Source organism: Lepidochelys kempii, chromosome 1 (genome assembly GCF_965140285.1).
Source record: "Lepidochelys kempii isolate rLepKem1 chromosome 1, rLepKem1.hap1, whole genome shotgun sequence".
Classification (NCBI taxonomy): domain Eukaryota; kingdom Metazoa; phylum Chordata; order Testudines; family Cheloniidae; genus Lepidochelys; species Lepidochelys kempii.
The window spans coordinates 241,120,820-241,147,176 of NC_136380.1; the positions used below are offsets into that span (position 1 = coordinate 241,120,820).

Sequence of the window (26,357 nt, forward strand, 5' to 3'; positions counted from 1 at the left end):
AGATGGGAACCAGATGTCTCACGGCATTCCCAATAACCCTCAACTCCATCCAGCCAATTTATATTTATCCTCCTCTCTCAGGCTGGCCATTTCTCCCAGACAAGCAGGGGTCCATATGTGGATTTCACAGTCTGTCAGAAAAACACCCGTGATTTTTCTCACCTCTAATATTTCTATTAATGGTTCTCCTCTGGAAAGGGTTCTGGAGCAGGCCCCCTCTGCTGGAGATGGAAAAACCTGCTGGGAAGATTGTGACCTGTCTGTGCAAAGACTCCTGTTGGCAATCCCTTACAGATAGCGGACCTGCTTAGGTCTCGTGTTGAGCTGCCCATTAACAGTGCCTGAGTCCAGGAGTTGAAGGATCACCACCAGATTATAGAGAAGTTCTACACTATACCTAGATCTTGACCATTCTCACAGTCCTACATTCTGTGAAAAGGTTAGGGAACGCCTGCTGAAGCTGATCAGAAACCCCTGAGTCTATAGGATTTATTACCTGTTGCGAATCCCAGTGAGCTGTCTGTTTGGACTGGGAGAAGGGCAACAGATCATCTAGATATGAAGATTTGCATATTCCTTCTTCTGCGGTTATCAAAATCACCATAACTTAGGCTTTGTCTACACTAGCATTTTTGTCGGCAAAACTTTTGTCGGTCAGGGGTCTGAAAAAAACACACCCCTGACGGACATACGTTTCACCAACAAAAGTGCCGGTGCAGACCGCGCTATGTCGGTGGGAGAGGCTCTCCTGCCCACATAGCTACTGCCGCTCGTTGAGGGTGGTTTAATTATGCCGGTGGGAGAGCTCTCTCCCGCTGGCATAGAGCAGCCCTTACAGCAGTGCAGCTGCAGCGGTACAGCAGTGCAGCTGCAGCGGTACAGCTGTGCCACTGTAAGGTCCGTAGTGTAGACATGGCCTTACACAAAAGTTCAACTGATGGAGACAATGCTAAGCCATATGGCAAGGCTACATACTGAAAAAAATGTCCTTCCATTGCAAAATAAAGGTATTTAAAGTTGAAGGGATTAATTGGTGGATTGAGATATTCTATAGATCTCAGAAAAGTGTATTTAAAAAAAATCTTTCTGGGGATCCTGAATGATGAGAAGAGATTTTCCATAAGAAAGGAGGAGTATATTTGATTGCCAGCTTCAGGGAAGACAGGTGTAATATTGGTCAAACCCCTCTGTTTCTACTGGGGACTAAAAATAGTTTTGATTAAATACCCTGACCTCTCTCTAGAAGGTAAATTGCGGCTACTGGAAAGGAATTTTTGAACCAAGTCCCCAGTCATAAAGAATACAGTTTTGACACCCACAGCTCTAGATCTCACCCTAGACACACCAAGTCAGAGCATTCATATAACTCTAAAACAAAGGACTGTTAGAAAACTCTCCCAAAGATGTACCTCCACAAAGACACTTACAAGTAAGGAACCATAACACATATTTATATATACACACACGTGATCTCCCTCCCCCTGCCCTCCCCTTTATTTTATAAACCATCATGCCATTAATACGCTTTGTATTATCACACTTTCTTTTATATTTGGAGAACACTTAATACACGGGTAATACATGAGTTGCTCATGATCTGTAGTAGAAGCTGCAAAAGTTTCAGGGCAGTTTGGCACAGAGGGGATGGGAACAAGTCCATGGAAGGGCTTCTCCATCTGGGCATCAGGGTTTACACACTTAAGAGAAATAAATACTCCACTCCCAAGAGGACAGCACTGCAGCTTAGACCATCTCTAAGAGAAGCCTGGGACTCCTCCCACAGGCAGGCTATTACTACTGAGCAATGTGTCCAAACAATGGATTTCCCTGCATTCAAAGCACCCTTCTCAGCTCTGTATTTTAGTGCACTGACCTGCATTTTTCTCTCAGTCTGTTGGGATCCTGGAGATGGGCGGGCCTACTAAAGGACCTCCCCCAGCCTAAGGGGAGGATCCACAAGGTCCGGGATCTCAATTAAGTTTGGGGGACAACTAAAGATATAACAGGGACAGGAGTGAGGTCACAGGGCTAAACGAAGGGACCCGGACGGGGACACCAAGCAGAGAGCCCCGGACAGCGCCCACTGCTCCTCTAAGGCGTCAAGGAGCCAGCGGACGCCGCCCAGGGGAATTCTGCCCGGATGCGTGAGACCAGGGAGGAGCGGAAGAAGGCCCTACAGTCACATAGCACCCCCTCGTCTACAGTCCTCTTCCTGGTGGTGTAAAGAAAGAACATTTCTCCTGACCCATCCTGCATGCTGAGTGAACCTCCTCCTCCAGGGCAGATTGGAAGGCCCTGGAGGTTTTTCGCCTTCCTCTGTAGCATGGGGCATGGGTCACTTGCTGGAGGATTCTCTGCTCCTTGAGGTCTTCAAACTACAATTTGAGGACTTCAATAGCACAGATATAGGTGTGAGGTCTTTTTTAGGAGTGGTGGGTGAAGTTCTGTGGCCTGCATTGTGCAGGAGGTCAGACTAGATGATCATAATGGTCCCTTCTGACCTAAATATCTATGAATCTATGAATCTATGAATCCTTCCAGGCACTTATCTGTGCTCAGTATGCAGAGCCAGGTTCCAAAAGAGATCCTTTGGAACAGGAGACAACCACAAGAAGGTGGGAGGCTTTCAGAAGGGCTTGGGGGAAATGGAAAGATTTGTCCAGTGCTTGTGGAGGGTGGGCTTGGGAGAGGACATAATAGAGCTGTAGACATCTGGCCCACAAAACAGTCCAGGGAAAGACCTCATTCTGAGAGCTGAAATCACTTCTCAGTCAGTGCAGCATTGTTGGGATGACACCATTTAAAAAAAATTATTATTATTTTCACTGTCCTCTTCTAAGAGGGAGGCAGCCTGTGCCTTTTCTGAAACAGGCTCCAAGATATTGGAGCGTGACTGGAAGACAGAAGACTTGCTTTTGTTTACCAATATCCTGATTCAATAACACAGTTCCAGAGTCTATCTCCACTTCCGATCCCATCAAGAGGAACCCAGGCCCTTCACAATGGTCCAAGTATAGAATTATTGCCACATCATCCTTTCTTAATGGGGCTACCCACTGCCAGTTGTGTTACAGAAAAACCCAGACCAACTTCTGATTGTCAATATTAGATGACAAGGAAATGTGTGATAACGAACTGAAAACACACCAGAGGCAGAATTTTTTATTGTTGATGTTCAGCTAACACTAGCACGTGTAGTTAAGCATTCTGAGGGTTCACAGATGCCAAATAGTTGGCTGGACTCATTGCTACAATATTCGTCACGTTACAGTATTTTAAGCCTCTTGTATATTAAATCCTGCTTCACCATTTTGCCTATTTTCTTTGTGACAATGAATGACTAAATGCCACAGAAAGAGCTGGGACAATGGCAGGCATGTTTTAATCTCGAGAGGGAAACAACATTATTTGGGACAGAACTAAGAATTGTGACATAACCTCAAGACTAGAAGGGGGCCCAGAAGTAATCCTCCTCTATCGCCTACCCAAGAGTTCTCCAAAATGGTAGGAATATGGAAACGATGAGACCGGGAGTCTCAACCTTTCCCCTCAAGAAACATCGGGGTGAAAGGAATGGTCACACTAGCAGTTCCCTCTACTGCTTGGCCAATAAGAGGAAATAATGAAAGTTATATTGATGTCTGGTTAAAGCTGTGAAAATTGAAACAGACTTGGCTAGTCAGCACAATACCCCCGCTCTCCTTTTTTTTCCTGCAAGGTCCTTATCAGCAGGAGTCTATACGTTCCCTGAACAGATGGTTCTCAGTATACAGAAGAGGCTGTTGGAAAGTCTCCCTCTAGCTCAATAGCCAAATATCTCAACAGGACAGGCGACCACCATGAAGTCCATTTTGGAAGCGAAGAACATTTGTTTTCCCTTATCAGCTGGCAGCTTGTAGTTTCTGAACAGACAAAAGGGGGCAAACTTAGTTTTGGGAGTCACTCCAGTGTAAGTGAGAGCATTAATTGACAGGTGGATACAAGATATTTTCCCCTCCACAGTGAGGGGAATAGTAATAGCTGAGGTCAGGAAAGCTTAGTTCTGAATAAGTAGGGAATTTTTTATTTTTTTTTTCACAAAGGCAAGTCCTCTAGAAGGAAGTGGGGAGGACTTCTGGTGTTTGTTGAGATGACCTCAGTCAGATATCGTTAGCGGGGGGGTCAGGAGAAGCAAAGACTACTTCAGGAGAAGAAAAAAAATGTAAGGGCCCAGCTAAGGTTCTCTCCCTCACAAATCAATCAGTCTATCATGACTTGTCAAAAAAAAGAAAGGTTAGGCTGACCTTATCAGAAGCAATGTGAGTTACAGCTGCAGGCCTGGCCTTGGGCTGGGAAGTGGGGTAACAATGGAGGCCTTTTTTTTACTGTACTAGTTAGCATTCTTATCTTTAGAGGGGGAGGGAAGTTCCAAGGACCAGCCTATACCCTAGGCTAAAGTCTTTGAAGCTACTGAAAAGCTAAGTCAGGCAGAATGGGGGGGAGCAAGGTATTACCCCTTCAGGGAAAATAGTTTAACTAGTATATTCTCCACCTCCTTCAGAGATTTCTGTGATGCAAGAGAGTTATCAGAGGCCAGTGTAAGGTAGGCAACCTCAGAGCACTGGCTTAGACTGTATGCAGGGCATGGAAAAAGGAGTGATTCTGATGGTCTAGCACTGCCATGCCAGATAGGTGTCAGAGTTATACAGGGACAGAGCATAGCAGAACCAGTGCAACAGGGATGAGGAACACCTTGCCTCACACCACTCTTGTGTGATGTGAGCTCTTCTGGCTCATACTTGGAGAACATTAGTGGACTCTGCAAGGAGCTGTGGACAAACGAAGAGTCACTAGTAATAATGGTTCCTGGGCAAGGGCAGGAAAAGAAGCGCAATGGGGGAAATCAAAGCTCAAGTGATCTCTCTGCAATTTCAAGGCATGGAACGTAACAGCCTCTTGTCCAAGAGACTCTGTCATGTCAAAGAACCCTTTCCTATCCACATGACCAGCTTTCCAAATGGAGACAGCACCCGGATAGTCAAACCTCTAATACTCCTTTGGTTCATGTACATGACTATGTGGGAGGGTTGGAGGTGGGGGGACAAAAGAAAGAGGCTCCAGGAGTTCAAGGGTGGACAATGCCACTGCCTTCCTCCCACACTTTACCTCTTTCCTTCTACTCTTACTGAGCCAATGACATTTCCCCTCTGATGGGGAGAGTGGGGGGTTACTGCTTGGTTGCAAACCATTAATATGAACTCAGCTGGATTAGTAAGTGGTGACAAACAATGAGTCAGTCTCTGCCTAAGAGTCCAATTCTGTCTCCTGAATTCAACAGCCTGAAGTGTGGGAGATCAGAGGTTTCCACACCCCTGCAAAATGCCTCTGGGTCTTCTGAAAAGGTCAAGGCAACATCAGGACTCCCTACATCCCCTGCCCTGGAATTTGCATCAAAAGCCCCAATATGTCATTTACACAAACTTCAAGCCTCTTAAACTGGCAGCTCTATGAACAGACTGAAAACAAAAGACATTATAGCTCTATAGGCTTTTCAGGTTGAGTCAGGAATTTCCTCTAGAGCAGAGGTTCCCAAACTTTTTTTATTGAGTACCCCCTTCCAGATCTACCACCTGCCCACATACCCCTACCCGTCTCATCACTGATATTTTGTGTGTTCTTCTTAACACTACCCGTCTTTAGCCATCTGTCCATATTTCACTGTAACATACAGATATAGTTATAGTGTGACATATACAACTGAAAAAATCCCCAGCCCTGACTAAGTTCTGAGCTCAGTTAGACTGGACAGTTGTTGGGCTGTATAGTACCACTGCACTGTACGGTGATTGGAGGTAAGGGCTCTGTATATCAGCGTCTCTGTGTATCTGTGTTCTCCTTGGTTCATCTTGAAGTAAATTAATTACCGTATTTTATGTAACAAATTCCCACAGAGTTTTAAAGCTTTATCTGAGTAGCCGGTTATGAAAATGCAATAAATAAAATAATTAATAAATAAAATCCACTATTACACAATTTCTCCCACGTTCCCCCAGGATGTCTCGCGTAACCTCAGGGTATGCGTACCACAGTTTGGGAACCCCTGCTCCAGAGTGATTTGAAGCAGGGGGCAGGAAGTCTGATGGTGGGAGGGATTTGCTTAGCAAGGTAATTCCCCATCTCTAATGTATATAGTTGAGTGTGTTGGGGAATCCAGTGTCTTCTTAGCTGAACTCTTGATCCATCCAAGTTTAGGGCAAGAAGGAGTTAGTTTATAGAAACTAAGACCATTTATTCAGAGTTTAGCTTGTGTGGCTCAAAATACTCCCATATCACTCCCACTCCATCTCAAAGAATCTTCCATAACTAAAAGCTAAGGAAGGGAGCAGTTGGCATGCTGACTCCCACAGCGAGACAGAACAGGAACAGCATTCGAGCAGAGGGAAATCTCCAGGGAAGCTGAGGGATTGGAGAGCTGATGGGTGCTGTCTAATCTAATAAGAGATCACATCACAGAAGCATGTGCCAGCTTGACAGAAGCAAACACAGCCACTTAACCTGGATATGACAGCTGAGGCTGGCATGTTGTTCTACCGCCCCCCCAAAAAGGGAGCAGGAAGAAAGAAAGGAAAGCAGCAAGGTCACCGCAGCTGCAAACCCCTAGGAGAGGTTCCAGTTCTGCATTTAGAGGCTGCTCCCAGCAGCCATAATACAAATACATGGCATCAGAGAAACTTTTTTCAACTCAGACATTTCAGCACTCCTATACCACATTTATCCACATCAGGGAAACACCAGGATTACCCTCTCACCTGCTCTGAGCCAAAATGTCCTACCACTGATCACATATATCCCTCACTCCCCTTCTCCACATCCGAGGCAAGACCAGATTACTGAACCAACAGGAACTGTCTTCCCAGCTCACCAAAAGCACCAGCGGAGGAAGTGAATTAATCTCACAAACTAGTAGATGGGCATTCGCTAGCATTCCCCAGAGAGACTGTGGTCTGAGCTCTCCATATGATTCCACGCTTAACTAGTGTTCTCTCCATGTCCACCACTCACCCCTAGCAAGTACTGAGGACTGGCTTAGGAATGACTGCATGTTATTTGGTGGAGAGAAGAAAGAGGGACATCTATATTGAACCAAACAGAAAAAGCTTCACCGTATCTGCCTGTTCTGAAGAGGCTTTTCCCTTAAGGCTGGCAGAAGCCTGGGAACTGCATAGGGGCTGAGAGGAGAGAGTCTATTTGATCTTACCTCCCACATTCGCCTAGAGTTTTCACTGTTTTGTTAAAACAAAACAGAAGCAGCCAATCTGCGCTCTATGACCCCTGTAACTGGGATGTGCTAGGTGAAGGTAGCACCAGAGAAATCACACATACCTGTTACTTTGAGCTGTCTTGTCAGTTTCCCTTTTGAGCTCCAAGTACCCATGTATGTGTGAGCCCCTGTTTTATTTGTCTCTCCTTCTCTGGTAGCAGCAGGAGGGTACAAATGTGGAGCTGTTCTCCAATACATAAAGTAGGATGGAGGCAATAGAAAAGCAAGTCCAGGAAGTTTTGGGAGGGCGGAGGGTTCTCTAGCTCCCTGTTCTCTATGTAGGTTTTAAGCCAGGGAGAATGCGGCTCCACAACTGTCAGGGTGATGTGTGCTGCACTCCAAGTCTACTCTCCCCATCCATGGCATGAAAGTGACTTTCAGGCAGGGGAAGGGAATGTTTGCTCTTGAAGCACTAAAAACCTCTTATTGCACCACATGAAATTGCCAATGTCCCTCTTAAAAACTGCTTTGTTCTCCAACCACCACCCCTTCCAGGACTCTGACATTCTCTCATCTCAGAGCATCAGTCCGTTCACCCAAATATTCCAGAGAAACCAGTTGATGGGAAGAAGAGAATAAGCCCTAAAGAAAAACAGAGTTGGACCCAAGTCTGATTATAAAATACTCTGAAGATGAAAAGCATAGGTCCATGGTTAAAGACGTTCATTGTTTGGAAGTGCATGAGTTGTATTTTTAATTGATCCAGGACAGGATTGTATGCACGTTTTGCTGGTTTGGGTAGAGTGGGGAAGAAAAGTGGAGTAGTGAGGGAACCCAGAGTAACAGCTGAAGAGGTGTGTTAGCAAGTGGAGAGGAGTTGTATTTGCGGGCTGGCTGGGATGGGGGAGGAACAGCCAAGAGGCAGAGAGTGAGTATATCCAAATGATGGCCCAACAGAGTTCAGAAAACATTAAGGGCTAAAAATAAAACCTAAAATATGAAGTTTCTTTGACCAAAGGCCCAATCCTTTACTCATTAGTCAAGAGAAGTTTTGTCACTTACTTTAATGGGAGGAGGACTGGGCCCCAAGACATAAAGGCAAGTTACTGGGCAAATTATTCCTATAGGTTTGGGGGAAAACAACAACTACAGTCACTTTAGTTTTAGGGAAGACCGGCTGAAGATAAAGTGCTGGTTTGGGCAGCTGCATTTTTTTCTGAGCTGCTTAATTGGCTTAAAGGAAAAAACTTTGTCAAAAATTTCTGAATCCTTTTGTTTTCAACACAGTATTATTTTACACAATATATTTATAAAAACACCAGTGCCGAGACTACCATTTAGTCAGCTGTGACAGGTGAATAAAAAATCTGTTTACACTCAATACATGGGAAAAGCAAGAGATTTTATATAGTTTTCAATATTTTTTCTTAAGTGGAACATTGTTGTAACATGAACTGTGCTTGCTGTATGTTTCTGCAGATACTGTCATTGTTTGTTGAAACAGGACACAGCCAAGTGTCCCCATGAGAATGCATCTTGAAGTGCAATCACAGAGCTTTGCTCAGTAAACTAATCCCCAAACCACTCTACCCTCCCCAATTTATGTGCACTTGTCAACCAATGTACACCCCAACTAGCCCCAAACCTGCAGTGATTTTAGCCTTTGAGTGCCATCCTGAAACCATTACCCCTTCACATTCGCCTCAGGTCCCATCCACAGTGTAAAAACTACAGTTGGGAGGAGCTCCGGTTGTCACATGGTTGTCTCCAGACACTGTTGAAACACAGTGTTGTCTTGTAGGGTAGATAGGACCCAGAAGTGTTTTAACCAGGATATGATGATTTCTAGTGAACCCATCACCACAGAATCTGGGCACTAAAAACCGAGGCAGAACTGCGTCTATGCTGTCCACAAAGGACCCTACACTCCAGTCCTCCTGTTTCGGTTGCTGTTAGATTAAAAACCCTGAAAAATAATGCCAGGCCGTTGTCCATTCCTCGGTGATGAAAGGCTTGTGTAAAAAGGTACACCTCATGGAACAGCCACAGGGGCTTTGGCTCACTCTGATCTTGGCTGCAAGGAGTACCACAGTCAGCCCTCCACTGAGAATGATCTGTCTCAGGTTCCTGAAAGTTTCATCCTCATCTCAGTCAACCACAGCATGCTTGCTGAGCGCCGCTGCTTTGGGGAGGGAGAGGCAGTCGAGATAGTTAAAGCCTTTAATGGACTAGAGTCTAAAGATTTGCACTCTCAGGTAATGCAGAACAGAACGAAACCTATTTTGCACATACACATTATAGTGTGTGAGAATCATGGCTGTATTGTGCTCAGGTCAGGGTTTTTTGCTCATACTTAGTTAAGAGCTTCCGTGTGACCTTGACAGCCTGCCCCATGTACAGTATGTTGCCATAATTCAACCTAGAAGCAATGAAATGCAGATCAATATGGCTACATCTGCATCCACGAGGAATGATTAGTCTCTTGGCTGGGTGAGGATGAAAGAAGGCATCTTTTGCCACAGCCTATGCACTAGTGTGACAGAAGGCAAACGCCCCCAATAGATTATTAGGTCAGTGCCCTGACCAAGTCTTGAACGTATTTCCCCTGGCTAGTATTACCTCTGGCTTACCAGGCTTTAGTCTGTGCTAGCTGCATTTCATCCATTTCTTTCCAGCACTGGGTCATTCGGAGGATGGTGCTGTATCTGCTGAGAAACAGACCTACTGCTGGGAGTTGGAGCCCATGTAGTCTCATAGTCACACCGAGAGACCTCATATTCTGACAGACAGCAGACAAGGTTGCTGAGATGTGGCATGCGAGTCAGCAGCTCATGGTGTCCAACTGTCTGTTGTGAGCTAGTACTGCGAACACAGAGATATGTCCCCTGCACGTAGCCATAAGGCAGTTATCCACCAGTGCCAGAACAATACAAATGTCATGTGCCTGTCTGAAGCCTGATCATGAAGGGTCTTATGGGTAGAGATCAGAAGTTTATTCACCTTCAATAATTCTGCCCAGGAAAATGGAGGTTGGAGACTGGGGTGTAGTTGACATGAAGTTGGATTATTGAGAATTGATCTGACGACTGCATGCTTCAGTGTGGTCATGTTGCTTTCTCTGAAAGAGGTAGTCAAAGATTTTGGACCTAAATTTTCAAATCAGAGAAATGCAGGTACTCAGTACCGTGGGGGCTGGGCAGAAATAAGGACTTATTAGGAGCTTAACATTTAGCACTCAGGATTGAAAATGCTACTCTTGATTTCAAGTGGCTCTAGTTGCTCTTCACTGGCTTTTCACCATTAGAAGAGGTGTCTATTCTGAAGAAGAGGGGTCTGTTTTGCATGTGGCCATCTGGACATTCCTCAGTGATTTCACAGCCTCTACCGTCCAATGTTTCAACTGCCTTTGTTCAGTGGTTGACCCATGAGGAGCTGAGGGAAAACAAGAGGTGAAAGGAGATGGGACATTTTAGCAGAACAGAGTTCCGGTCCAGGATGGGGCTCCTAAGTGCTACAAAAATACAAATAATAACAGGGCCAGAGAATGTGTGACTGGAGATAGTAGATAGTTCTAGGACACAAGAATGGTCAGCATACTGGCCCTGTATCTGGACAACTCCCTCTCCGAGGATGTTCAGGAAGTTCACTAGATCTGGGAGCCTCTGAAGATGAAGTCAGACAAGAGGTGGGAAAGTCTTTACATCCCTGCTTGGAGGTGGTGGATGGACAAGGCAATAGAAGTGGTTAATATGCCAATATCCATCTGGGCACTGAATGTCTGCTGATCTGCTTCAATGTCTCGCTGAATGTTTAGGTCTGGCAGAACAGACACGCTGGACATGAAATCCTGCACAAAATGTGTGGGAAGTATCACCCACTTTGGCACTCAATGACTCTTAGGACAAAGAATCCCAGGGATTCCTCTACCAAAAACTTGACAGCTGTTCTGTTAGCCCTGATAAGTATCTCGTGGCGTGGTCTTTAACCAGTAACAATCCCATAATTTTCTTGTCCCTAAACACAAACAGCATGCGAACTATTTAGTTTCCAGTATCTTTGGATGTCCCACTATCATTTTAAGCTTAACTTGTTTAAGCTTGTTTTTCCTCCACTCTCCCAGATCCTTATTACTGTCGACAATACCACTGCCTTCCGTCACTAAGACCCCATAATCTGGGAGTCATCATTGATTCTTCCTCTACTTCATGTCCCTCACATCTGGACTGTGTCTAAAGCCTGTCATACCTCTCTCCACAAACAATCTGAATAGCCATCCTTTTCTTTCTGTCCAAACAACCAGTTCTTTCATCCAGGGACTTCTCTCCCATCTCGATTAATGCTCTCTTCCTCACAGGCTTCCCTGGCTGCCAACATCATTCTCTCTTACACTCATGCAAAATGCTGCTGTCCAGAACATCTTCATGGGCTGGTAATCTGGCCACCTCATCTCACATCTGAATCCCATCACTGACTCAGACACCTCCTACATAACTTCAAATGTAAACATCTCATCCTCACATTCACAATGCCCTGCATAACTCTTCCTCTCCTGAATTATCCAGTCTCTTAGTATGTCACCTGTATGCTCGCCAATGTTGCCAACCTTCATGCTCCATTTGTCCACTTCTCCCACAATCTCTGCTTATTATTCCACACCACATGCATGGGATGTTGTTCCTGGTTTTGTCACCAACCACTCATTTAAATTCTTCTTTAAAACTGATTTCTAGCACAATGTCTATAAAGTAGTGAGTCAAAGATATTTATTTACCTAACTCCATGCTTACACTCCACAATTTCATTCCACCCTGCTGTCCACTAGCCTTTGAATAACCATGTGATCTTATTGCTGTAACTTCTGTCCTTTCTTCCTTCTAATCTTTTCACAGTCTCATGTCAAGAATTAGTTTCAAAGTTCTTTAGGGCCAGGAACATGTCCTCCATCCGTCCTATAGGGCACCTAGCACCACTCTGTAAGTATAAGCCTCAGCTGGTTTATGGTTTTCTGTTGCACCAGCCATTGGTGTAGTTATTACAGCCAAGATCAGCAGCATGCCAGTAAATGTTGGTTAATACAAACAGTGTGTTCCCCATGTCTATCATGATTGGGTTTGCGTATCAGGCCCCAGAGATTATTGCACAGATTACATAGATAAATCCACTGGATCACTAGGGTATTCCACTTTAGTTTTTCTAAGGTCTCCTTCACAATAGTATCAGTGAGCCTGAAAGTTAGTACTGGCTTTGCCTAGATTAGGAAAAGAGACTAAAGGTTAGCTAGCAACCTAGGTTAGCTAATCAACTTTGTTACAGTTCAGGGCAACTGCACCTGCATTTCGTCTCTGTGATCCACCCAGGGAACCCGCTCCAGGCTCCCAGATCCTCAGCCATCACCTCTCTTGGGCGGAGACCTGTCTCTCTCTCCATCCTGACTGGGATTGTCCCAGGTTGCACAGTTCCCTGCCTACACTGCATTATTCCCAGCAAGCCAGACTGACTAAACAGGCCAATTTCTGTGCTTTGCTCTCTTTTCAGAGGCTATACGCACCGTAATTGCCCACAGTTATAAGTGGCTACATAGCTCTTCCTAAGCAAGCACATTTACTCTTAAAGTAAAAGCGCTGCTTAGAAAACTTCTTAAAAATAATAAAAGAATCTACATGCATACAAATAAGCTTACTGGAGACCATCCTCACTCCCAACTCCAGCAGGGCTCTGGTAGGAGTCAGTCCTTCAAACTCCAGAAGGGGAGGGGGTAAGGTTCTGTGTCCATAACAGCTTCAGCTCAGAACAAGCACCCTCCCTCCCTCCATGAATGGGTTAGTCTTTCCTTTATACATTTTGGGTCTATGATCTCGGATTCATGTAACAGCTATAATCAAATAAATAATGGTCTCCTCCTCAGGGCAAAGCTTTTAAAGGCTGGGTGTTTGCATAACCAGAGGGGGCGGGGGGTTGCATTCACCTCCTCCCTAGACATTCTCCAGGTGAACCACTTGACATTGTTTGTCCATAAGTCCACTCTTGTCTGGCCCATTGTTCAAGATAGTCCTTTGAAGTTCATAATTCCCAGGGCTCACAATAAAATATAACATTTGCATTTAATACAATGAACTCAAAAGATATTTAAACTTAATTCAATAAAGTTTTCCAAGGATTTTGCAAGAAATTGCCACATCTGTCACAAACCACATCTCCTAGTGTAGAAAAAAACACCGTATTCCTTGAAAGGGCACAACTGATATAGCTGCATGCACACTGTAAGGCAATCAAAATTTTTTTTTGTAACATTTATTCATAAAACAAACCTCTGAGAGAATAGTCCTGGAGGTAATGCTTGAAGGATCTGCTCTGTGCAAGAGAATGAAGACAGAAAATAGTGACAAAGGGAATGGAAAAAGTGAAATACATAGAACCATTAAACCTGGTCAGTAACAACAGATATTCTGTCCTTGATGAGTCAGGAGATGACTTTACTTTCCTCCCAAACAGTAGCTGGGCCAGCAATTAGATGGAAAGCCCTGAAAATAAGTTGCTGGAATAGAAGTGCCAATAAGTAATCCTGAATAAAACTCAGAGGAGCGTGGTTCTGATAGAACAGGATGGGATGCTACATTCTGGGCATCAGGACAAAGGATATGACAGGGAGAGTAAAGGAGATCCTGAAGAATGCTGTGGAATGTCTTCCTATTTTCCATGATAGAACAAAACATGATTGAAAGGAGATGCCATAGACTCAAAGCTGGCTTTAGGGATCTGGAAAGAGAGCTGAAGATTGGGTCAACAGAGATTGATCTATTTGGAAATTCTTCCAGTGCTTAGTGAAGAAAAGAGAAGAAAAGAGGGGAGTTTGGGATTCATGGAGCACATTAATGCCTTCTATGATGAAAGCTGAGTTAGACAGTCTCCATCTAAGCAGGTGAGGTACCAATCTTCTGGATTCAAAAATGTCAAGGAAAATAAGTAGAAAACAGTGGATTCTGTTTATCTTACCATCTGCCATAGTCTTCCAAACTGAATCCTAATAAAATGATGTTTTACAACAAAAGGTGACTTTAAAAAGGAGCTTTGAAGGGACAGTAATGGAATATAAAATAGCTTCCAATGTAAAATAATCAAATCACTGTTTCTTTAAAATGTTAAAACATTAAAAATTGTAAATATGAAACAACAAAAGAGGAAACAGCTATATGGTCAGCATGACAACATTTTTCACAACAGTTCTAGCCAGAAACACAGAGAACAGCAGGACATTTTCTGGATTATTTTAATTTAATGTGTATATCCATGTAACATGGCCATTTCTTACTTAAAAACAGCTGTAGAAGTCTCCTGCTGTGGCCTTTGCCTTTAGCAGCAGCTCTGATCTTCCTGTCTTGATACAAGTCATCAAGCTGCATTTCCTGTTGGAATTAAAGTGGTAGCCTGCAGGGATTATGCAGCTGCCCAATTTGTATCTGTGGACATTTTGTGTGTGTGTGTGTGTGTGGAGGGGGATCAAGTATTTTTAAAATACCACACAATAATTTTCTTATATAAATAGCATATTCTGAATAAGCTATTTTTTTCCTGGAGTCATTTTTTGTAATTGTAGAAAGTCATAAGCACTTAAGGGTCTATACACAAAGGCAAAGGGTATGGGAAATACATTAAATGAGCTAGACGTGTGAGATTATGACCTAGTGGATGTCGGTTTGGTGGGGGCAAATCACATCTGCTATATTAACGTATTAACATTGACCAGTATGATGTATACAGAAGAGCTAGAAGGGGAAGAAGAGGTGGAGGGATATTAGATACCCAAAATATTTACAAAACCACAATAAGCAAAAGTACTTTATAGTTTTATACTTCTGCATAATTAAAGTCAGGCTCCTCCAGTCCAACCATGGGTTCTATATGCTGTCAAACTAGACATGCAGAGAACTACAGCCTGCTACCAGTAGATTGCAAGAAAATATAAATACACAATACTTTGAATAGTGAAGAGGTAAACTACTACACAAAATTAACTCATCATTTCAACACTGAGAAGCAGCTGAATAGTAGTATATAGATGCAGAGACAAATATTTAAGGCACAAATGCAAACTATCTGACCCAAATAAAAGATTAGAAGAATAGTAAGAGACCCATATGGCTCCATCTGGAGCAATTTAATGATCTGCAAATAAAAAAGGAATCCTACAAAAAGTAGAAGCATGGATAAATTGCTAAGGAGATGTACAAAAGAATAGCACAAGCACATAGAGACAAAATCAGGTACAAAAAAAGGTACAAAATGAGTTACACTTAACAAGGGACACAAAAGGCAATAACAAGAGGTTCTTTATATACATGATTAGGAGGAGCAAGAGTAAAATGAAGGAAAGTGTAGGTCAGTGGTCCCCAACCTTTCTGTGGGAATAGCACATTCCTATTCCCAAAAGACTGTGGCAGGCGTCAATCACCCCGCCGCCCAAATGCCGCTGAGAAGTGGCAGTGGAAAGAAGCCTCGCCGCCGAAATGCATTTCGGTGGGCAGTTCTCTGGCGGTCGTGCTCGGCAACGGCATTTCAGTGGCGTGGTGTCCTGCGGGCACACAGAACTGCCTCAACGGGCGCCACTGCACCCACGGGCACCGCGTTGGGGACCCCTGGTGTAGGTAGTAGCAGAGCTAATAACCGATGACATCAAGATGGCTGAGGTGCTTAACGCCTATTTTGTTTCAGTCTTCACTAAAGAGGTTAATCGTGACCAGATATTCAACACAATTAATATTAACTAAGGGGAAGAAACACAAGCCAAAATAGGGAAAGAATAGGTTAAAGACTATTTAGATAAGTTAGATGTATTCAAGCTGGCAGGGCCTGGTGAAATTAATCCTAGGGTGCCGAAGAAACTAGCTGAAGCAATCTCATTAGCAATTACCTTTGAGAACTCATGGTGGACTTGTGAGGTCCCAGAGGTCTGGAGAAGGGCAAACACAGTACCTATCTTTAAAAAGCAATACAGAGAAGATTGAGGGAATTATAGACCAATCAAGCTAACTTTGATACCTGGATAGTGGAATAAATTATTAAACAATCAGTTTGTAAGCACCTGGAGGATAACAGGATGATAAGTAAAAGCTAGCATGGATTTTTCAAGAACAAATCATCCCAGACCAACCTAATTTCCTTCTTTGACAGGGTTCCTGACCTAGTGGACAGAAGAAAGCAGCAGACGTGTTGTATCTTGATTTTAGTAAGGTTTTTAACTAAAGTCCCATATGATATTCTCATAACCAAACTACGGAAACATGGTCTAAATGAAATTACTATAAGATGGATGCACAGCTAGTTGAAAAACCATACTCAACAAGCAGTTATTAATGGTTTGTCATCAAACTTGGGGCACAGTGTGAGATCCCACAGAAGTTTGTCCTGGGTCAGGTACTAGTCCTATTACCCATCACACCATTCTCCCTGCAGATGAGCTCTCCCTTCTCCATCATCCAAAGTTTAAGGCCCACCACAATTTAGCCCTTCTTTACGTATAACCATGGAAATGACTGCTTCCTTCACTACTAATATCCTCATTCTTCACTGTTCATTTGTCCATTTCTCCTACAAGGACCTCAATACTTTTTCTCATGTCACCTCTTGTGCACAGCATAACCCGCCCCCGACAAAACTGAAAAAGCCACTACCTAATCGTCCTTCAAATTCACTGTACCATGATGCCTACAGAACACTGCCAGACGGTAATAGGAAAATTTATCCATGTCTTACCTAAGCATTTCCTTTCTTGGAGTAATGAGGGCCATGGAACCATGACATTGGGTGCTCTGCTCTATGCAGCTTTGGAGGCAGACCAGACCTATCCATCAAAGGGAGGGCTGGTGTAGCTCATGCCATCTCTGAGAAACTCTCAGTTTCTACCCTTCCAAACCTAGTAAAAACTAAGCACTCTGTATCAGTAAGGAAAATTAAGCACTGAGACTAAAGAGAACAATTCTCCTGAATAACAAACTTGAGTGCCAATTAATAATCCAATATCATTTTCCAATTAACAGTCCATTCAAGGTTGGCTTTATCTGTGGACCTCATTACTCCAAGAAAGAAAAATTTCAGGCAAGATATGGATAAATTTTCCTATTTTTATTCATACTGAGGACCACAGGTCTACCACTATCCACACGATATAGTGGGGAACAATATACAGTTATGTACATACGGGAAAAGGGAGAACACTTTCTTAAGAGTTATTGGGATACTATAGCGAGGAGCACTCATCTACCAAAGGCAGCATCAGATGATGACTGAAGTCCAGCCTGTAGAATTTTGAAGGTGGTATGAACAGCTGAGAAGATGCCTGCTTTACAGATTTTCTTGTTTGACGTATGTTATCTTTCTGTCCGTGAAGCTGCTACAGCTCTGAGGGAGTGAGCTCTGATATTGGAAGATGGAGTTATACTTTTTGACTTGAATGCTTCTGAGATATAAAACTTCAGCCACCTGGAAATGGAGGATTTTGAAACCATCTTTCCCTTTGACACTAGATAATAAAGCACAAACAAAGCCTTTGTCCTTCTGACCTGAGCTGTGTGGTGAATACATTCTTTGAGAGCTTAGCAGACATCTAGAATATGCCACAGTTTCTTTTTGGAGTGTGATGGAACTGGGCAAGAGGATAGCAGAACAATTTCCAGTGCTCTATGGAGTCCGGAGTTAATCTTTAGTATGAAGGCATGGTCAGATCTGAGTACCACTCTACCCTTATGGAATTTAGTGCTGCGGTTCCAGGAGAAGAGCTTCCGTCTCAGGGACACCCTGCAAACAGACAAGATTGCTATCAAAGAGGCCACTTTAAAGGTTAAAAAGTAATGAGACAGCTTCATGAGTGGTTCAAATGGAGGGTCCATAATGGCACTGAGAACCAGGTAAGAGACTTCATGCATTTCAGGAGGATGTAGAAGAGATACTGCTCTCATAAGAAAAAGGCTCGATATCTAGGTAGGATGAAATTCACTGCTTGTTTATTGCACTAAGGATTCTTGACAAAGCAGTGACTTGACCCTCAGTGTCCGCAGCTGCCAGTTCATTGTGAAGAAATCTGAGAATCTGTGGTATCAACGCAAAGGTAGGGCTGAGACCTTTGTCCTGGTACCAATGGGTAAATCTCAACCAGGCCCCTGGAATATGCTGAGTTAGTTGATTTACTTCTTGAAACTAAAATTGTGGCTATTGCCTCTCTGAATAACCTCTTTGGCTTAAGAGGCTCTGTTTAAGAACCAGACACATAGGCTCAGTCTGTCTGGATTCTGATGCATGCATGGCTGGCCCTTGCAATATCAGATCTCTTCTGAATGAAAAGCAGACATTTGTACCATGTCAAGGAAGTCAGAGAACCAAGGCCTCCTTGGCTAGAATGGGAGTCCCAGATTTAGGAGTGCTGCTTCTCTCATCTTGTTTAGTATTCTGGTGAGGAGAGGAAAAGGGAGGGAAGGCATGTAAGAGACCCTTTTGGCCATCTTTGCAACAAGGCGTCTTGTGATTCCACCAGCAAGAGAGTCTAAGAACACGGACACCTTGAATTTCAAATGGGAGGCAAACAGATCTATTGCTGGGACTCCAAATTCCTTTACCAGAAGGTGGAACATCTCTGGGCTCCACTCCATTTTAGATTATCCAACTTCTAACTGCTGAGCCAGTCAGCCAAAACATTTAGTTTTCCCTTTGATGTGAAGGGAGCAAACGGACTGCAGATTCCCCTCTAAGTCATCAGAAGGTGAGCATCTCTTTGAAAGATTGTAGACCTAGTTTCCTTTGCTGATATATGACATGGCTGAGGTGTTGTCTGTCTTGATCAGCAGCAGGGGTGTCCAGATATGGGAGCAAAGCCTTGAGATCATATAAGATTCTCCTGAGCTTTCGCCACTTTATGCTGTGCTTGCTCTCTTGTTTGGACCAGATCCCTTAGACAGCCCTTGACCTTGTGTGAACACCCATCCCTCCAGGCTTCATCCCTGGTGATAACTGTCCTGACTGGTTCTCCTATTGGAAAACCTGACTTGAATCTGTTTCGACTTGTCCACCATCTGAATGATCCAAGAATCCTTCTGAGGTGAGATACTTTTGCTGAGAGGTAGATAAGGGATAGCTGAGGGAGGGCTAAGAGAAAGCTCCGTAGTGTTCTCATGTAAGCACAGGCACGCTAAGCCCTGGTCTACACTTTGAGTTTAGGTCGAATTTAGCAGCGTTAGATCGATTTAACCCTGCACCCATCTTATAGAACAAGACGAAGCCATTTTTGTCGACTTAAAGGGCTCTTAAAATTGATTTCTGTACTCCCCCCGATGAAGGGATTAGCGCTGAAATCAACATCGCCGGGTCGAATTTGGGGTACGGTGGATGTAATTCGATGGTATTGGCCTCCAGGAGCTATCCCAAAGTGCTCCATTGTGACTGCTCTGGACAGCACTTTCAACTCAGATGCACTAGCCAGGTACACAGCTCCCTTCTGTGCTCTTCTAATCGTCCTGGTGTCTGGCTGCACGTAATCAGTGGCCAGGCGATTTGCCTCAACCTCCCACCCCACCATAAATGTCTCGCCCTTACTCTCACAGATATTGTGGAGCGCACAGCAAGCAGCAATAACAATGGGAATATTGGTTTTGCTGAGGTCTAACTGAGTCAGTAAACTGCGCAAGCGAGCTTTTAAACGTCCAAATGCACATTCTACCACCATTCTGCACTTGCTCAGCCTATAGTTGAACAACTCCTTACTACTGTCCAGGGTGCCTGTGTATGGCTTCAGGAGCCATGGCATTAAGGGGTAGGCTGGGTCCCCAAGGATAACTATAGGCATTTCAACATCCCCAACAGTTATTTTCTGGTCTGGGAAGTAAGTCCCTTCCTGCAGCTGTTCAAACAGACCAGAGTTCCTGAAGATGCAAACATCATGCACCTTTCCCGTCCATCCCAAGTTGATGTCAGTAAACGTCCATTGTGATCTACCAGTGCTTGCAGCACCATTGAAAAGTACCCCTTTTGGTTTATGTACTGGCTGCCAAGGTGGTCTGCTCTGAAGATAGGGATATGTGTTCCGTCTATCACCCCACCACAGTTAGGGAACCCCATTGCAGCAAAGCCATCCACTATGACCTGCACATTTCCCAGAGTCACTACCCTTGATAGCAGCAGCTCAGTGATGGCGCTGGCTACTTGGATCACAGCAGCCCCCACAGTAGATTTGCCCACTCCAAATCGATTCCCGACTGACTGGTAGCTGTCTGGCATTGCAAGCTTCCAGAGATCTATCGCCACTCGCTTGTGAACTGTGAAGGCTCCTCTCATCTTGGTATTCTTGTGCTTCAGGGCAGGGGAAAGCAAATCACAAAGTTCCATGAAAGTGCCCTTACGCATGCAAAGGTTTCGCAGCCACTGGGAATCATCCCAAACCTGCCACACTATGTGGTCCCACCAGTCTGTGCTTGTTTCCTGGGCCCAGAATCGGTGTTCCACGGCATGAGCCTGCCCCATTGCCACCAGAATGTCCAAATTGCCAGGGCCCATGCTTTGAGAGAAGTCTGTGTCTATGTCCTCATCACTCTCGTCACTGCGCTGGCGTCGCCTCCTCGCCTGCTTTTGCAGGTTCTGGTTCTGCACATACTGCAGGATAATGCGTGAGATGTTTACAATGCTCATAACCGCCGCAGTAATCTGAGCGTGCTCCATGCTTGCCGTGGTATGGTGCCTGAGCAGAAAAAAGGCGCGAAACGATTGCCTGCCATTGCTTTCACAGAGGGAGGGGCAACTGACAACTTGTACCCAAAACCACCTGTGACAATGTTTTTGCCCCATCAGGCAATCGGAGCTTAACCCAGAATTCCAATGAGCAGTGGAGACTGTGGGAACTGTGGGATAGCTACCCACAGTGCACCGCTCCATAAGTCAATTCTAGCCATGGTAGTGAGGACACACTCCGGCGACTTAATGCACTTAGTGTGGACATACGCAATTGACTGTATAAAATCAATTTCTAAAAGTTGACTTCTATAATATCGACCAAATTTTGTAGTGTAGACGTACTCTAAGAATATCCATGTGGAAAACAACCGATCCCAGCAGAGACAGAAGCATATAAACAGGTACTTCCCTTGAGACATTGACTGGTTTGATAAGATTTCTCAGCTTCTCCTGTCTTTGTTGCAGTAAGGAGCTTTGTAGAAGACAGTGATTTTTCCCACTCAGAGATTGGGAATAGGGTGAAACTGCTAACTGTCTCTTTCACAAAACCATGACTCCATAGCATCCTTATAGATGAACTCTGGATGAGGTGGTTCCCCAGGAAGAGGTAGATAAACACCCCCTCCCAGCTGAGAGTTCATATTAACACTCCCAGCACTTCAATTAAAACTTGAAGTTGCTAAAAGTTGCTAAACCAAAGAGCAAGGACCTACACTGGTAATGTTGTTCTCCAAGAGCAAAGTTCAGGAAGTATCTGTGAGGCTGTAAACTTGGAATATGAAGATAGTAGATTTGAAGGGTGCCTGATATCAAACCGTTCCCTTTGCGGATGGCAGATAGTGTGGATTTTACAGTCTCCATCTTGAAATTGGATTTCTTCATGGGTCTGTTGACATATTTGATGTCGAGAACTGCTCTGTAGACTTCTGAGATACAAAGGAGGGTGAGGTACTATCTTATGGACCAACTTCTGTTGGTGAGAGACAAGCTTTCGAGCTTACACAGAGCTCTTCTTCAGAAGAGCTCGTATCTATCACCAAGAGAAGTTGGTCCAATAAAAGATATTATCTCACCCACTTTGTAACATCTAATATCCAGTGATGAGCTGCCAAAACTTAACAACTGGTTCCCTCCTCACCCCACGAGGGGGTTGTTGCCCACCCCCTGCCCCATCCAACCCCCTGCGTTCCTTGATGCCCCTCCCAGGACCCTTGCCCCATCCACCCCCTTCACCTAACCCTACCCACCCTAACCCTAAGAGCCAGAGGGACCTGCTGGGGGACGAGGTGGGGAGTCCCGGAGGTGCTTACCTGGGGCAGCTCCCAGGAAGCATCCGGCAGGCCCCTCTGGCTCCTAGGGGCAGGGGAACGTAGCTAGGAGGGGAGCAGGGGGAGCGGTTGCTCCCCCCACTGATCACATCAAAAGTCGTGCCTTAGGCGCCGACTCCGTGGGTGCTCCGGGGCTGGAGCACCCACCGGCAGCTCCCTGCCCTGCACCCGGCCCTAGCTCACCTCCGCTCCACCTCCGCCTCCGCCCCGAACGCATCGCCCCACTCTGCTTCTCTGCCCCCACTCCACCCCTCCCAGCTTCCTGCGAATCAGCTGTTCGGCAGGAAGCCTGGGAGGGCTGAGAAGCAGGCGGTAGCTTCACACTCAAGCCGAGGGTGGCGGAGGTGACCTGGGGCGAGGAGTGGTTCCCCTGCGCGCGCCCCCCCCGGGGTTACCTGCTGCAGCGCGGGTGGCCCTCCTCACGCCCCTCCCCCCTGCCCCAGCTCACCTCTGCCTCCTGGGGCCTGAGTGCGAAGCCGCAGCCTGCTTCCCATGTGAACAGCTGATTTGCAGGAAGCCTGGAGGAGGGGTGGGGGTGGAGAAGCAGAGCGGGGTGGCGCGTTCAGGGGAGGAGGCGGAGGCGGAGCGGAGGTGAGTTGTGGCCGGGGATGGGGTGGGGCGGGGAGCTGCCGGTGGCTGCTCTGCACCCACCAAATTTTCCCCTTGGGTGCTCCAGACCTGGAGCACCCATGGAGTCGGCACCTAAGGCGCCACTTTTGGCCAGTTAAATTTAGAAGCCCTTTTAGAACTGGTTGTCCCTCGCAGAACAACCGGTTCTAAAAGGGCTTCTAAATTTAACAACGGGTTCTAGTGAACCGGTGGGAACCAGCTCCAGCTCACCACTGCTAATATCTAATAAGGTCTAACATCCTCAGACCAACATGGCTACAAGAACTCTGCATGCTGTGCACTTTTAACTTTTTGTGGGGGAGAGGGGATACTAGGAACAGTTTAGAGTAAGGCTCTGTTTCCTCTGAAGAGGAGGGACAGGTTGTACGGCTCCCATTCATAGGAGATCTAGGATGGCTGTCTGCAGGCCCCACGACTTCTCTTCCTCAGTGAGGAGCCCTTAGGCCGTGTAATTTATTTATAAGTTGAGGGGGACCGTACTGGCAGTACTGTTCACCCATGTTAGTACTGCTGGTGAAAGCATGCGGGGGCATTTAGGGTATCAGATTATGGCTCTTTTTTATTTATTCTTGTTGGCCTGAAGCACCTGGTAGTTTTCATGACTGAAGGAAGGGGCTGAGGTAACGCCTGCCTCCATCTGGCTGCCTGTATAGCGATGAAGCCACTCTTATGGGTAAAAATCTCTCCCATTTAGAAATGACAAGTCCCTGACCACTAGGGAAAAAGGCACATTTACTTTTGTTAATGGTGCCAGGATACGTTTTGCCTGGTGCACACTGAGGAACCTTCTGGCCTTATAAAATGGAGACCGGAGGGAAGTGTGAGGTAGAAAGAAAATGGTGGGGCCAAGAGGTCCCTTACTGCCTTGCAATTTTCCAGTCTGGGCTGCTGTCCCTCTCATCCCTCCCTAGCCAATTGCTGGGGGAAGGAGGTGGAAGCAAGGCATGGCCACCTGTAACAGAAGCTGGGAGCAATAACCAGAACCATTAGGGCCTGGTGACTCACAGAGGCAGCTGGTAATGATAGCTCAATTGTTTGGACATCGTGACCTGCAGTGGCAGCTGAGGGGGACAGCCTGATGCTTTCCCAATCTTTAGGTGCAGCAGAAAAATCCCTGCCCTGCACTCACATATTCACAGGGGGCCTGGGGAGGGATTTATAACTACAGGTCACCTGAGACATCTGCAGACCTCATAAGTGTAGTTTACAATACTCAAAATACTTTTGCTCAGTGTCTGTCCTCTGGCTTGCTGTAGAACGGAGGGAGGGATTGGGCCTGAGCTCCCCTTGCCGGGCTCTCCTGGCTCTGGCTCTGGATCCTTGTCAGTAGCTCCTTGCTGTTGCAGCAGCTGCAGGGAAGTGCCAGGGAGCTGCTCTGTAAGTTAACAGACATGGCTGTGAGCGCAGGCTCCAGTGGCTGGACAGGAAACTTCCCTGGCCCTTTGATATTGTGCTTCAACCTACACTCCACCCACGTTTTGTGGGAGAGGGAGGAGAGCTGCCGCTTGCTGGTCCTGGCATCACTGCAAGCCTGTACCAGACCCAGGGGATTTTGCTACTGAGGTGCTGTCATTGTTTGCTGGGAGCTCTCCTGCTCGGGAAAGGAAGCTGCAAGAAACTCTGCCCATGCTTGAGGATTTGACGGGGGCCTGGGTCTCCACAGAACAGGCACAAATCTCCATGCAGGCTCTTAATCAGCAAGGGAAGTGCACGAGTCAGAGTGTCTGCTTTCTCTCTCTTTTTAGCCTTCTCTGCCATGCCGCACTTTGGATGGGTGAGCAAAGGAGGAGGAGGAGAAAGGTAATCTTCTCTGCCAATAAAGGCTGACCTGAACAACCTGGAGTTTTTAAGCCTTTTTTCCCACTTCTTCTTCTTCAAGTTTGCTCTGCAGCACGGAGGAACTGATCTGCATGCCTGCAGCTGAATAAGTAGACAAAATCTGACGCTGTATCAGAAGTGGAGCCACACCTACCCATATCTCTGATGGACAGGTCTGGCTTGCCTCGAAGGCTGTATACAGTAGAGTACCTCATGTCATGGATCTGCGGGCCTCATTATAAGTAAGAATGGCTACAGAGGTGGCAAGCTAGATCGAACACACAGCTAGCCTACACAAAAATACACTCGTGTTACCCCTTCTTCCTTCTACAGTCATGTTTGTTTCTTCCACCTGTTGCATCTTATCAGTAACCAAGGCCTAATCTACACAGAGAAGTTGTATTTATTTAACTAAAATAATTTTTTTAACTGATGTAGTTACATTGGTTACAACCCACATATGCACACTCAAACCACTTTAAGAGTGCCTAACATGTTGACATTAAACTGCAGATTAGTTTAAACGAATTCCTAAATTCCTAAAAAAAGTTATGGAAACTTCAATGCTTGAGACATTTACAACTAAACTGGACAAAACACTGAAAAGTATACTTAAGGAACGATCCTGCATTGGCTACTGGGGATTAGATGAGATGGCCAGACTGTTCCTTTCTACTTCTATTTCTAAATGAAGAAATAGAAATCACCTGACACCATAACTCCAGAATCAGGATTACACACCACTGTTACGGTTATTCTGATAGAAGCAGTATATATGGTTTCAGCTGCTTTCTGATCAGCCTACTCTCCATCTCAGATTCATTCAGGGAGGGCAAGCACCAGTTTGGCTCAGTGGGTGGGCACTACCCACCAAGTCAGCTGCTTACAGATTCAGGTTCTGCACCACATTCAGTGCCAACCCAGCAATACAGTGGAACCCACTCAATTACCTACCACCAACAGCAAGATTTCCTCATGTCCAGAATTGTGCTCTGCTCTCCGTTCAAGTTCATAGGAATTCAGTGAAGAAAGCTGAGACTTCACTTTCACTTCGTTATAAATGAAGCTTCGCTCTTTGGGCAGAGGGGAGCATATTGCTTTGCTGTTGGAGGGAGCTCTTCTAAAGGATGAGACTTTACAGGAGTCTTTTCTGCTCATTTTTAAGGGCTATCCAGGTGGATGTTAACAAAAAAGTGCCTTTGGATCTTTAAACACCAAGAAGAATACCTCAAAATCCTGGCCAACACAACAACAACCTTTCATTCTGATGTCGCAGGCCAAGTGTTAGCTATTCCTAAGAGAATAGTTGCTATATTTGACTCTCCACTCCTGCTATCCAACTCACTCCAAGATAAAGCTCTGTGCCGTTTTTCAAATAATTTAGCATAATTGAAAAAGTTACAAAAAGAAAAGGAGGACTTGTGGCACTTTAGAGATTAACAAATTTATTTGAGCATAAGCTTTCGTGAGCTACAGCTCACTTCTTCAGATTTTCCAAACACTTACTGTGACTTCTCTAAATTAATCAGGCAGAGGGCAGATTATAAAGAACACACAAATATCCTGATCACTAACACTGAAGGGAAACAATACACAGAGTACAAAACAGGTGTGTGGTCTCAGGGTAAAAG

General features: G+C 45.3%; 2 protein-coding genes across 4 annotated transcripts in view; one reads left to right on the forward strand and one right to left on the reverse strand.

Moving 5' to 3' along the window:
• Positions 1-26,357, forward strand: part of BID (BH3 interacting domain death agonist) — a 536,402-nt gene that overhangs the window by 241,757 nt on the left and 268,288 nt on the right. The window lies entirely within an intron of this gene.
• Positions 1-26,357, reverse strand: part of CECR2 (CECR2 histone acetyl-lysine reader) — a 140,074-nt gene that overhangs the window by 51,826 nt on the left and 61,891 nt on the right. The gene's annotated exons all lie outside the window — the stretch shown is intronic.